General features: G+C 39.0%; 1 protein-coding gene across 4 annotated transcripts in view; it reads left to right on the top strand.

The window, feature by feature from the left end:
• The window catches only part of LOC142659353 (uncharacterized), a 139,514-nt gene that overhangs the window by 32,286 nt on the left and 94,394 nt on the right, over positions 1-12,834 (top strand). Inside the window, exon 1 of one of the 4 annotated variants that reach the window (XM_075835413.1) lies at positions 10,475-10,560. The exons of 2 other annotated variants lie outside the window; for them this stretch is intronic. The gene's annotated coding sequence lies outside the window, so the exon portion shown is untranslated. Of the gene's footprint in view, positions 1-10,474; positions 10,561-11,794; positions 11,849-12,834 lie in introns of those variants that run through there. One more of the 4 variants, XM_075835414.1, reaches the window with a different exon arrangement.

The following is a 12,834-nucleotide window of genomic DNA, read 5'->3' as shown; positions in this document are numbered from 1 at the left end:
AGCTGCCAGTTACTAGAGTATCTTTATCTCTAATATAAGTGATCCAATAAGTACCTGGGACTAGCTGAACTAGAAAGGGCTGTAAGTACCCTTGGTTCTGAAAGGGAGGATTTAAATGTTTTCTTGTGTGTATTGTTTCTGTGTGTTGGCTGTTTGCTATGTACTATAATTTTACAGTTAATCTTGCTGCTCTGTGCTATTTCTTGTGACTAGCTAGCTTTTTAGGGCAGATTGTCTTATGTTTGTGTTTTTGTTTGTTTATTTTTGCCTTATCTGGATCAGTAGGGTAAAAGTAAGCTCTAATTTTTGCAACCGTACTATGCAATTATATTTTTTCTGCCTGTGGTCCTGACCTGGGCTTTGCCTCCTGGATTTTCATCCTTTTGTCTTGCGAGCTTCTCAGTGTGGGTCCAAGTCTCTCTGAGAATAAGGCCTGATTTACACGAGCGTGTGCGTTTTGCGCACGCAAAAAAACGCAGCATTTTGCGTGCGCAACAGGCACTTGACAGCTCCGTGTGTCATCAGTGTATGATGCGCGGCTGCGTGATTTTCGCGCAGCCGCCATCATAGAGATGAGGCTAGTCGACGTCAGTCACTGTCCAGGGTGCTGAAAGAGTTAACTGATCGGCATTAACTGTTTCTGCACGCTCGACAGTGAATTCCGATCACCATATCGAGTAACCTGTTTAAAAAAAAAAGAGGTTCGTACTTACCGAGAACTTCCCGGCCGTTTCCTTGGTGACGCGCCTCTCTTGACATCTGGCCCCACCTCCCTGGATGACGCTGCAGTCCATGTGACCGCTGCAGCCTGTGCTTGGCTTGTGATTGGCTGCAGCTGTCACTTGGACTGAATTGTCATCCCGGGAGGTCAGACTGGAGGAAGAAGCCGGGAGTTATCGGTAAGTCAGAACTTTTTTTTTTTTTTTTTACACGTTCACGTATATTGGGATCGGAAGTCACTGTCCAGGGTGCTGAACCGTTTAACTCATTCAGCACCCTGGACAGTGACTGTCTCCTGCCGTGTTCGGTCAAAACGAGTTCGGCCGAACCCGGTGAAGTTCGGTTCGCTCATCTCTAAGACACTCCGTTCGGATGTTTGTAAACAGAAAAGCACGTGGTGCTTTTCTGTTTACATTCAGTTTGATAGCTATTGCGCGAATTACGCAGTTCGCACGGAAGTGCTTCCGTGCGACCTTCGTGGTTTTCACGCACCCATTGACTTCAATGGGTGCGTGATGCGCGAAAAACGCACGATTATAGAACATGTCGTGAGTTTTATGCAACGCACTTGCGCTGCGCAAAATTCACGCATTGTCTGCACTGCCCCATAGAGTAATATAGGTGCGTACGACACGCGTGAAAAGCACGCGCGTCGCACGCACGTATAAAAGGCTCTTGTAAATGAGGCCTAACAGCAAGAAAACTAAGACACACATGGCAACCACTAGGATAACAGACAATCCACTCAATGCAGGAGACTTATAAAAACCCAAAAACAAACAAAACAACTTGGTAAAATAAAATGTAGATGTGTTCTCTATAGAAACATTGGTTTCATTTTTCAACCTACCTATTTAAAATGACAATTGCATTTCTGCTATAGCCGACACCACTGTTTCTTATTTGCACCCGTTTGCTCCCCATTGTCTTCCGAGTCATCCATGCTGTATTTCCAATGGTAAACTACTATTTCGTTATATATTTTAGTTTATTTGTGTCTGTAATCTTAAATTTTCTAGTGTCAGGTTTATTTGTCATTTGTAACCATGGAAATATATAGGTCTGCATAGGAGCTGTAGACACAAAAATTGTTTTATTTTTAATCAAGGCTATTTGCAAAGTTGCATAATTTTTAGATACATTGGGGCAATAAAACAAAATGATTTCAAAGATTTATATACCCTTTATTTTCTCAAGACAATCTTTGTCCATATGCCCTCTTATTGCATATGTACATCATAGACTGTTATCTAAATTGGGAAAACACTTTTAACAGTAATGGAAACACACAGAACATGAGAAGATCAAGTTTCATGAAGCCCTAAATTTTTTCTATCAAAAGGGGCTGTTACAGGAAAGGAGCAGGGGCATGTCTTCACAAACCTAGTATACAAATGGAGAACACCACCCAGAGGATCCTCTTACTCCAGTTTTTCACTTGCGGCCCTTTGATAAATCTGTCGCTGTATTTTTGTGCCAGCAAGTAACACACCCCTAACGTTTTACGAGCTACGCATTAAGAATTGCTGTAACCAAAAGTGCTCCTAAATATTAAACCACGCTAGTTTATTCATCATTGTGACAGCCAGATCCTGCCTCATTATGCAAATGTGCCTGTGCTATTGTTGAAATGTGGTACCCATTAAAGTAACTTTTGTAGAATATCGCTACAGTCATAGTTTTATTGAAGTAGTTTATTTTTTGAGCGTTTTAGGTCCTAAAAAGGCCTCTACAGTCACAATGCAATTGAAATAGTTTTAAAGACCCTGATACAGTATTGTCCAGGAATCTCTGCAACATCACTGGTATGTGTACACATTCATGAATCATTCATTGTGGTATTTAAATTGTAACGTTTACAAGGCGAGTCAAAGTCTTACTGTGTACATCTTCAGCTACCAAGCACTTACTTGTTGCCTGAGCAGCAGCATAGCAACCGATTCAATAGATAAAAATATTACACTGTGTGGGTGGGGATTAAAGAGTATATCTGTGTGTGGACAATATCCGTAACACTACTGTCATCATTAATGTGCTCCAATGCTGAGTGTCAGATGTACAGGAAATACTGTTGCCCCATAACTACAGCAAGTAACTTCAGTATGTCTGATCATTAGATTCTGTTATTTTAGGGGTTGTGCTCCCCTCTAATGAAATTTACTGATTAACCCCTTAATGACCAGCAATTTTAAACCTTAATGACCAGGCCATTTTTTAAGTTTTTCCATCGTCGCATTCCAAGAGCTATAACGTTTTTATTTTTGCGTCGACATAGCTGTATAAGGTCTTGTTTTTTGCGGGACAAGTTGTATTTTTTAATAGCACCATTTTGGGGTACATATAATTTATTGATTAACTTTTATTAACTTTTATTTGGGGGGAAATGGAAAAAAACCTGAAATTTAGCCACTCTTTTTCGCGTCTTAAATCTACGCCGTTTACCATGTGATATAAATAACACAATAACTTTATTCAGCGGGTTGTTACGATTGCAACGATACCAAATTTGTATAGTTTTTGTATGTTTTACTACTTTTACACAGTAAAAACGCTTTTTTTTCAAAATTATTTGTTTTTGTGTCTCCATATTTGAAGAGCCGTAACGTTTTTCTTTTTTCGCCGATGCGGTTGTATGAGGGCTTTTTTTTTTGCGGGAAGACTTGTCGTTTTTATTGGTACCATTTTGGAGTAGATGCGACTTTTTGATCACTTTTTATCAAATTTTTTTAAAGTCAGTATTCACAGAAAACAGCAATTTTTCCATAGCTCTTTATTACATTTTTTACGGCGTTCACCGTGCGGGTTAAATAATGTAATAGATTTATAGTCGGGGTCGTTACGGACGCGGCGATACCAAATATGTGTAACTTTTTAACTTTATTTTGTTTTTTTAATAGTATACTATTAAATTTGTGAGGGAAAAAGCATTTTGTGAGGGGAAAAGCTGGGTTTTTCATTTTTTTTCACATTTTTTTTAAAATTAACTTTATTAAACTTTTTTTTCACTTTTTTACTAGTCCCATTAGGGGACTATAATATGCGATTCTGCGATCGCATTTATAATACACTGCAATACTTTTGTATTGCAGTGTATTACTGCCTGTCCGTTTAACACGGACAGGCATCTGCTAGGTCATGCCTGCGGCATGATCTAGCAGGCATTCACTCCAGGCAGCCTGGGGGCCTTTATTAGACCCCCGGCTGCCATTGGAGACACAGACACTCGGCGATCGTATCGCCGGGTGTCGGTGGGAGAGAGAGGGAGCTCCCTCCCTCTCTCCAAAACCACTCAGATGCGGTGCTCGCTATTGTGCACCGCATCTGAGGGGTTAAACGGGTGAGATCGATACTAATATCGATCTCACCCGGCAGAGCTTGTGTCCTTTGTTTCTTGTCAATGGTCAGTTTTGTTAGAGAAAATATTATTTAAAAAAATAATTACATTGCAAATATTATGTCTTTACTGAATAACTTCCGGGCCTGATCATATTTAGGCCTAGTTCACACGTCGGCATTAAATCAGACGTGTATTTCGGCAGCAGAAATCAGACACACTCACAAGGATTAGCCCCATTGTCATTTAATGGGGCTAATTTTCAGCTTTTACGTGTGGAAACAAGTATCCTGCTACTTATTTCCATGCAGAAATTTTCTGCAGCATTTGAACAGGATTTTGAAAATTCCATTTGCATGCATGGGATGCGGATTGTCATAGTTTGTTTTTTTTTACACTGATTTCTGCCAAATCTTATATGTGTGAGCAGAGCCTTACAAAAGAAAATGGACTCTCCTTGAAAGATTAAATAAACCCCACATGCAGTCTTAAAGTTTTATTCTGTATGATAAAAGTCTTTTAAATGTATAGTGGCCCTATATAGCCAAGATGTTTTAACTTTCTGTTTTGATTGCTTTTATAATACACTGCAATACTTCTGTATTGCAGTATATTATTGCCTGTCAGTGCCTGACAGGCACATGTTAGGTCATGCCTAATTCTGACAGTTCATAGGAGTACAAAGATGGCTGACCTGGGGGACTCCGTCAGGCCCCCAGGCAGCCGTGCCAACCAACAGCTCCCTCCGATCTCGCTGCCGGGGGGGGGGGCAGTTGGGACGTTACAGGGGGTCGCCCCCCCCTGCTTTTAGTCATTTAAATGCCGCGATCGCTATTGAACGCGGCATTTAATGGGTTAAACAAGCGGTATCGCGCTCGAACGGGATCCCGCTCTTTACCCGGAAGTGTCTGCTGTAAAACAGCCGACACACTCGTTCTATGGAGCGGTCTCAGCCCGTGAGCCCGCTCCATATTCCCCCACCCAGTGTGCGCCGTATATATACGGCGGATGTCGGGAAGGGGTTAAATGTTAGTTTTATTAATTGGATTTGTCTGTTGAAAAGTAATAATAATTTTTTTTTAAATTCTGTATTCTCTGTATGCCGCTTAATGGCAACTGCAATGAATGGGGTTTAATTGACTGAGAAATCTCAGAATATTGGATTTTAGGAAGTAATAGATTAACCCTTTTCTTGTCGCTCCACCGGTCGAAAGATTTCTGATTGCAAGCATTTAACCTTTCAGATGCTGGTGTCAGATGTGACTACCGGCATCTGAGGCGTTTTTACTGCCCCTTCCACTTCGGGGCGGTCACCGGCTTTCGCACAGCGAGATTGTGGGAGTCGGTGTATTCCTCTAGCAGCTGGGAGCCTTGTGAACATTCCCAGCCCTGCTATAGAGGAAGATTGCTATTGAGACGTGTCTGTGGCAGGTCTCAATAGCAATTCGCTGATTTTGCCATTGACTGCAATACTGTAATATTGCAGTCTATGGCATAAACTATCTAATGATTGCAGGTTCAAGCCCCCCTAGGGAGGCTAAATAAAAGTAAAAAGAAAATGAAAAAAATAAATAAATCTAAAAATTCAAATCGCAACTTTTCCCTAGATCACATATAAAAATAAAAGAAACCTCAACACGTTGGTTATCCGTGCGTTCCAAAATGCCCGAACTATAAAAATATTTATCCAATACAGTGAACGTTGTAGCGGGAAAAAGGTCAAAATGGCCGAATCACAGTTTTTCTTTTCCACTTCCACCCACAAAAAAATGGAATAAAAAGTGACCGAAACGCCAGACATTCCCCAAAATGGTATTAATAAAAACTGCATCTTTCCACGTACAAAAAGACGCCTTATACAGCTCTATACACAGAAATCTATAAAATTTGCGGGGGTCACAATATGGCGATGCAAAACATTTTTCGTTTCTTTCAAGCTTTTAATTTTTTTTTTTTAAAGGTACTAAAACAACAAAAACTATATAAATTTGATATCAGCGTGATCGTACGGACGCGCAGAATAAAGGTATTGTGTCGTTTTCACCGTAAAGTGAACACTGTAGAATATAAACCCATAAGAAAATGGCGGATCTGCTGTTGTTTTTTTCTTTTTCCCAATTCCACCCCATTCTGAATTTTTTCCAGCTTCCCAGTACATCACATATAACATTAAATAGTATCATTCGAAAGTACTTGTCCCATAATAATATGGTGGTGTCATCGAAAAATAAAAAAAGTTATGACCTGTAGAAGTCGGGGAACAGAAAACAAAAGCATAAAAACGAAAATTAGTCTGGTCCTGAAAGGGTTAAAGGCCTCCCCCAAAGAGTATGGAGGGACAGGAGAAGCATACAGAGCGTTATCTGCGTATGTTGCTATTATCCTACCTTACCTTGACCTCCAGTAGTACAATACAATACAATACAATACAATTAAATTCTCTACTGATTCTGTCCCAGCCTATGTAGCAAAGCAGACAAGTGAGCAGCAGAAAACGAATTCTAGCTTATCGTGTGTTAAAACTGGAATATTTCTAGATACATTTTTTATGGATAGTCCCAAAAAAAAAACCACAAATCGATAATTAAAACATGTTTGTAATTAAATCCTAATTCAAATATGTATGTAAACCAAGGTTAAAACTTATGGTAAGTAAAAAAAAATTGTCGTTCGTTCTGTCTGCAGGTGAAGTAATGTCTGTAATCTGTGCATGTCGGTCAGTGAGAAAAGGACCACTCTACTCCAGGGGTTTAGTGAATACCAGGTTGCGTGCACTTTTAGGATGGTGTGTGCACTTGTACTTGTCCAGATGATGCAATGATTATAATTTGTCACTTATCTGGAGGCCACACCCTTTTTAATGGAAATTAGATCTATGTACAAGCACTGCTGTAATTTATAATTTGCTCTTTTTAAATCCTTTAATTTCAAGGCCCATTAACTATAATGTAATCAAGAAAATTAGTTTAAATAATTAAAGAATTATCTCTCATCAATCTTTATACCGTGTAATTTGTAGAAACTTAAGCCAGGTTAATAAACCTCACTCCTGAGCCGACCGTGCATTTATAAAGTATTTTAAGTGTGTATACACGTATATAAAAATGATTAAATGTGTGTGTGTGTGTGTGATACATATATATATATATATATATATATATATATGTATGTAGTGTGTTTGTATATACAGACACCGACAAAGGTGGGTGCCAGTGCAAGAACAGTGTAGTGCAGTGTATCGCCCTCCATTCCTTGGCGTGCTCTCAAAGATGAACAAACGTACAATGTCTCATTTAAAAAGAATAAATGATTGTAAAACCTATAGAATATTCATTCATTTACTATTGCATTCTTCTTTCTTTTTTTTTTTTGTAATAATATTTTTTAAGTTGTTGTCAGGTTTGGACAACTTAGTCATTTTGAAAGGTCCCTGAGGATAAGCTGACCATTCAAGGGGAAGGGGAGTTGGTGGTCCGATGCCATGACACCCCTCCCCCCCCCCCTATGATAAGCTTATATTTTTTGGGAGGTGGCCTTAGTCCTGCAAGAGAACTGCGCCTATTGGCTAATAGAGGTGGAATCTCAGGCTGCTCTGTTCCATCCATATGCCCTAATGGGGTATATGAAAAGGGTTTTATATAAAGTTAGAGGAACAAGTCTCTATGGCATATCACTACAACCCAAACAAAGAATAAATATATATATTGAAGACAGAAGATCTATAAAACAATTTTTAGAACATGATCGTCTACATACCTTTTGATATATGCTATGTCTTTTTAAAAATTTAAAATTGATCTGATTAAAGACAAAATATAAATTTCTGCACTTTCAACTAATTTGCACATAGTGAGAAATGCGTTTTTTTTCCCCTCTCAAACTACTTGTAATTGCAGCATAAGACAGGTATGTGGTGAAAGGGTTTTTTCTTGCCTGCCAAACGCTGGGGCCCGTTTGGTAGGCAATTTTCTGCTGTCCGATTCCCTTTAATATGTCCTGCAGCCTTTTAAAATGAATGGGGCAGCCATAGTCCGCTATCGGTCAATGACAGAGCAGCTCAGCTAATCAGAGGCTGATGATGATTATACAGTGTCTGTGTAATCTGTCAAAGACAGAAGAGCAGAAGGAAAAGGTAAGGGAAGCTGGGTACTTTTTCTAAAATTTCCAGTGGCCAGAGTGGGATCCTTCAGGGCCACTGTGCACAGGATGCACATACGATGTCCACCCCTCTTCTCATGTAAATTAAACAAATCCTATCTTCATCATTATATGTACATTTTGAAAAGTTCCTTTTCAGTTTTATTGTTCCAAATTTTCCATTTACTTCTGTATATTATGTAGTTTTCTGCCTTATATTACAGCCATGTAGTTTCTGCAGTAGTCACCCCTGATAGTGTTTTTTTTTATTCCAACATAGTATAAAATTACACCATCGGGACTGACCCCATTGTAAGTCAATGGGTTCTATTGAAGGAAGTGTCCTATGATCTGGCACTGCTTCGTGACTTCTGTTATGAACAGAAGGCACAACATAGATGTGAACATAGCCTTAACAATATTGTACAGCTTGTACAGGTTAAATGTATTGAAACCATATGCTATATGGTGATCGCGCAGTCAAAAAAGTCATGTAAATTCACCCTAAACCAGCCAATAAGTGCATATTCACACATTCATATGAAGACCTTTCAGTAAATGTGGTCAGGTATTTATTATTTCATGACAATAAAGGTTTCCATACATGTAAAGCCAGTGATAGTTGTCAGACAAATGCCATCTCTTTTGTTATGTGTATGGTACTAAAATGATCCGTTCTGATCAAAATCTGTTTGAACAGCTTTAGGCAGGGTTTACGTGCACATATTCTAGATCAATTTCTGGCCAATCCTACTTATCAGTCCAAATTGGGGTGTGTAAATGCTCTATATTGGGCTTAATAAAATCAGGGTCCTCTACCAGAAGATGCATTTGTCTGACAATCACTATTTTTCCATGATTGTAGTGTGTAAACAGTAAAAAGGAAAGGGTTTTATTTTTACCTTTGAACCTTTTAATCGGTAACTAATAGTTCAACAAACTCCTGACATGTCATAGTGAGACCCCCAAGAGTCGCTAAAACGAAGCAGCAGTAGCGCTCGTTTGAGCACTCAGCCGCTTAGTTTCTGTTCGGCTTTTTCCGTAAAACGATGTAGCGGTGTACAGATTCAATAGAAAGTCTAGGGGCCCGTACATTGCTACATCGGCTTTCCGGAAAAAGCCAAACAGAAAAGAAGCGGCTCAGCGCTCACAAGAAGCACTTCTGTTGCTTAGTTTTAGCGATTGGTGGGGGTCTCCATGCTCGCACCCCCACCAATCAAAACTTGATTGTTGAATGTTTAGTTACCCTTTAAGGGCTTGTCCACACGTAACTGAATTGCTGCAGAAAATTACATTGCATTGCATTAAAACTAGCAGACATTCCGTTGTGGAAAAACCACACCATTTCCTGTGTTTTTTTTACTGCAGAAAATAGTGCAGAGTTTGCTGCGTTTTTTTCAATGCTGGGAGATAGTGATACCTCCTGAAAAACGCAGCAATTCAGTCCACTTTACGCAGCAGGAATTGACATGCTGCAATATGAATATACGCACCGCAGGTGAATTTCTGGTCAGATATTTTACGCAGCGATGGGATGAGATTTGTTAAATCTCACCCACTTTGCTGCTAGTGTATTCTGCTGCGTATTTTCTGTCCGCTTTTCCGTACAGAAAATACGCAGTAATTCCGCTACGTGTGTACAAGTCCCAAAAGTTGGTTCAATCCAAACAATATATGTTCGTGTATATGGCTGGGTCATACCAGCCATCCAGATATTGGTCTGATAATCAGAAATCTCTGTGTAAACCCAGCATTACATATTGAGCTAAATAAGCCTGGACAATACCTTTATTACATAGTTAATACTGATTTGATGTGAATATGTAGTAGAAATCAATTTCTAAGTGTTGCTGCACCTATTAAATTACTTCAAAGACAAGATTTGTGGGTTGCAGAATCAGTGTCTTCATCCTTTGCTGATAAGGGACTACATTTGCATGAGAAGAGTGAGGTCATTTGCTGTGTTGGAGGCCTGAGTGCATATCACGTGTCCCAGCTGTGTGGGGAGCAGGGCTGAGCTTTGCCAGGAAGGAAATGTTAGCTACTGAAACAAAAGCATTGTGAGCGGGTGTACTGAAAAAATATCTTCTTAATAACCAGAGACGTTTCACATCCTTTGTCTTCAAAAAAGCCCGTACACATGCACTAGTGCAGAGAAACTAAATTCTACAATGTGAAAAAGACATTATATCCCTCAACCACAGGTTTTAAAAGCAGTACAATAACCATGCCACCCCAGCCAGTATTGAGATCTTCCCCCTACGTCTATATGATTCTAGCTTCACACTTCCCGTCTGCACGATAACATTCAAACTTTACTGCCTATCAATTTCCACAGCATCCACCTCAAAATAGGGTTTTGTGTGCAGGTAATTTCCACATTGTCATTTCTCATATAAATGTGTAAGTGCAAAAGATTGCATGAAAGCACAGATCGTTTGAAGAATTGTTTTTTTTTTAATTCGTTTTAAGAGAACTAACCAGCTCTTTTGTGTTAACCCCTTTTTCACTTTCTTTATTTACACTCATAGTCCAGCCATCCTGGAAGCATTGATTGAGATGTTAGATATCTGTGTTATTGAATTCTTGTTTACAAGTAAAAAATATCTAAATGATACATTTTGTTGGGAAATATTTGCAATGTAATTTGCATTCAATCAGTTGTAAGAATCAGATGCAGCACCTTGATAACTGTTGCAAAATACATGCATTTTAGAATATTTTAAGATGTAAACGAACAAAAATCTTAAACTACATAGCTAATCTAGGAACACATTACTAAATATTTTTTATTTTACATATATACATGCAAACTGGAAATACTGTAGCATGCAATTTGGTGTCCGGTACTGTAAACTAAGACTGGCCCAACACAGTCTCTAAGCCAATAGTTTCAATGTTATTACCATTGGGGAACCCCTGAAATATTTTCTATTCCTATAGGGACCCCATCTCCCATTCTTACCACAAAGAAACTTGGCTTTACAGGCAAGAGTAAAGCATTCCATAATCTATATTCAGGTTATGACTTGTTGACTACCTTGCCTGCCCTATGCCAAGTATCTTTGGGCAGACGGAAATCTTTTTTGCATCCCTACTGAACAAGTGACAGCTCTTGCTGCTACCGTCTTCAGGGGGAACGCCTGTAGAGGTTCCTGGGAAGGGAAACCCTGCTCAAAGTTATTGGCATATTATAGTCACCGGTTGCATTTTAACATGCCCAATCCATTGTTCCTGTGGGACATTTGCTGCTGCTTGAGGTGTTTGACAGTGGCTTATTCCCCGTTTCCCATTAAAATAAATGTACACTGAGCTGAGTATTCATTTTTATAGGGGATTAGGGAGGATAGAGTTCGGCCAAACTCTCATCCTACAGCCAAATGTGTCTGGCCACCTGAAGGGCACAAAGTGTTTAGGCTGAATGCCGTTCTAGATAAACCTACCTAATGGAAAAAAAATACTATATTTTTCCAATTAAATTTATAACTATTTCAGGACTAAAGCTAGTAAAAACTAATCCATGACTTCATTGCTGCCTTAGGGGAAGTATATTTCTCACATTCATGAACCTGTCATCCTTGGAAACGTAGCTTACTTGTAGGGCAGACACGGAGGAGGATACATCTGTTACTTAGTATAATGAATCATCTGCTGAAGGTACTTTGTTGTAATGCGTAAATGTGACTGGTGATGATTATTGTACACCTCAGTCGTGTTTTACTGTACATTTTCTGTGATTCATATCTGGTTAGCCGTGTATTAATAAGTGACATAGGTAGGGCAGAATGATCTAATTGTTTTCTGTCTGCTGTAATTTGTTATCGATGACAAGTTTTCTACTTGTATGCAGTCATGGTACTTGTATAAACAAATTATTAGAAAGGACCCAGAAAAAATGGATCCCAATATTTTTTTCCTTAAAAAAAAAAGAAAAGGACTTTGAGGTTTTTTGGTGGCCTGCATTTCCCCTCAATCCTGTTGCAAAGGAAGGGATTTGACAACCATTCTGACTATACACTATTACTTGTAACTTTTAAATAATATGTGCAGGATTAATGGAATTTTACTAAATCTTCACAAAACTGATGTCTATGTGGAAGTAGTGAAGTATGTTTAAAAATATGTAAGGTCATGTGTTTGGTGATGTAGGTATATAAGTGACTTTCAAACAGCTTTTTCTATAAACCAATTTGCATGCTACTGTACCTTTTCACCCTCAATGTTAAATGTTGGGCCTCATTTATCAAAGCTGCTTACCAGAAAAACGAAGGGAAAAAAAATATGCACTGTGTTTCGTGTAAAACGTCACGGCGGATATGTAGAATCAGTTAGAAAACCTCTCACCTGGTCAAATAAATAATTATGCATGTGATACTCTTTGGACAGTGATATCAGGAGCTTTCGATGTATACGTTTAAAATATAACTGTGACGAATGCCATGCATTGGCATCCGTCACCCCTAGGTTTCCATGTTGAACTTATAACGTGCATTATACGTTATTTATTTATTTTTTGCTGGATCCCGCAGACTGTAACAGTATAGTCTACTGCACTAATCCATCTTCAAAAATGGTATACTGACATATACCAGAATGACGGAGGCCAAAAGGGGGACACACTTTTGGCATATATCGGACCAATG

Source organism: Rhinoderma darwinii, chromosome 8, assembly GCF_050947455.1.
Source record: "Rhinoderma darwinii isolate aRhiDar2 chromosome 8, aRhiDar2.hap1, whole genome shotgun sequence".
Lineage (NCBI taxonomy): Eukaryota > Metazoa > Chordata > Amphibia > Anura > Rhinodermatidae > Rhinoderma > Rhinoderma darwinii.
This window is presented reverse-complemented; position numbering and strand designations above follow the sequence as displayed.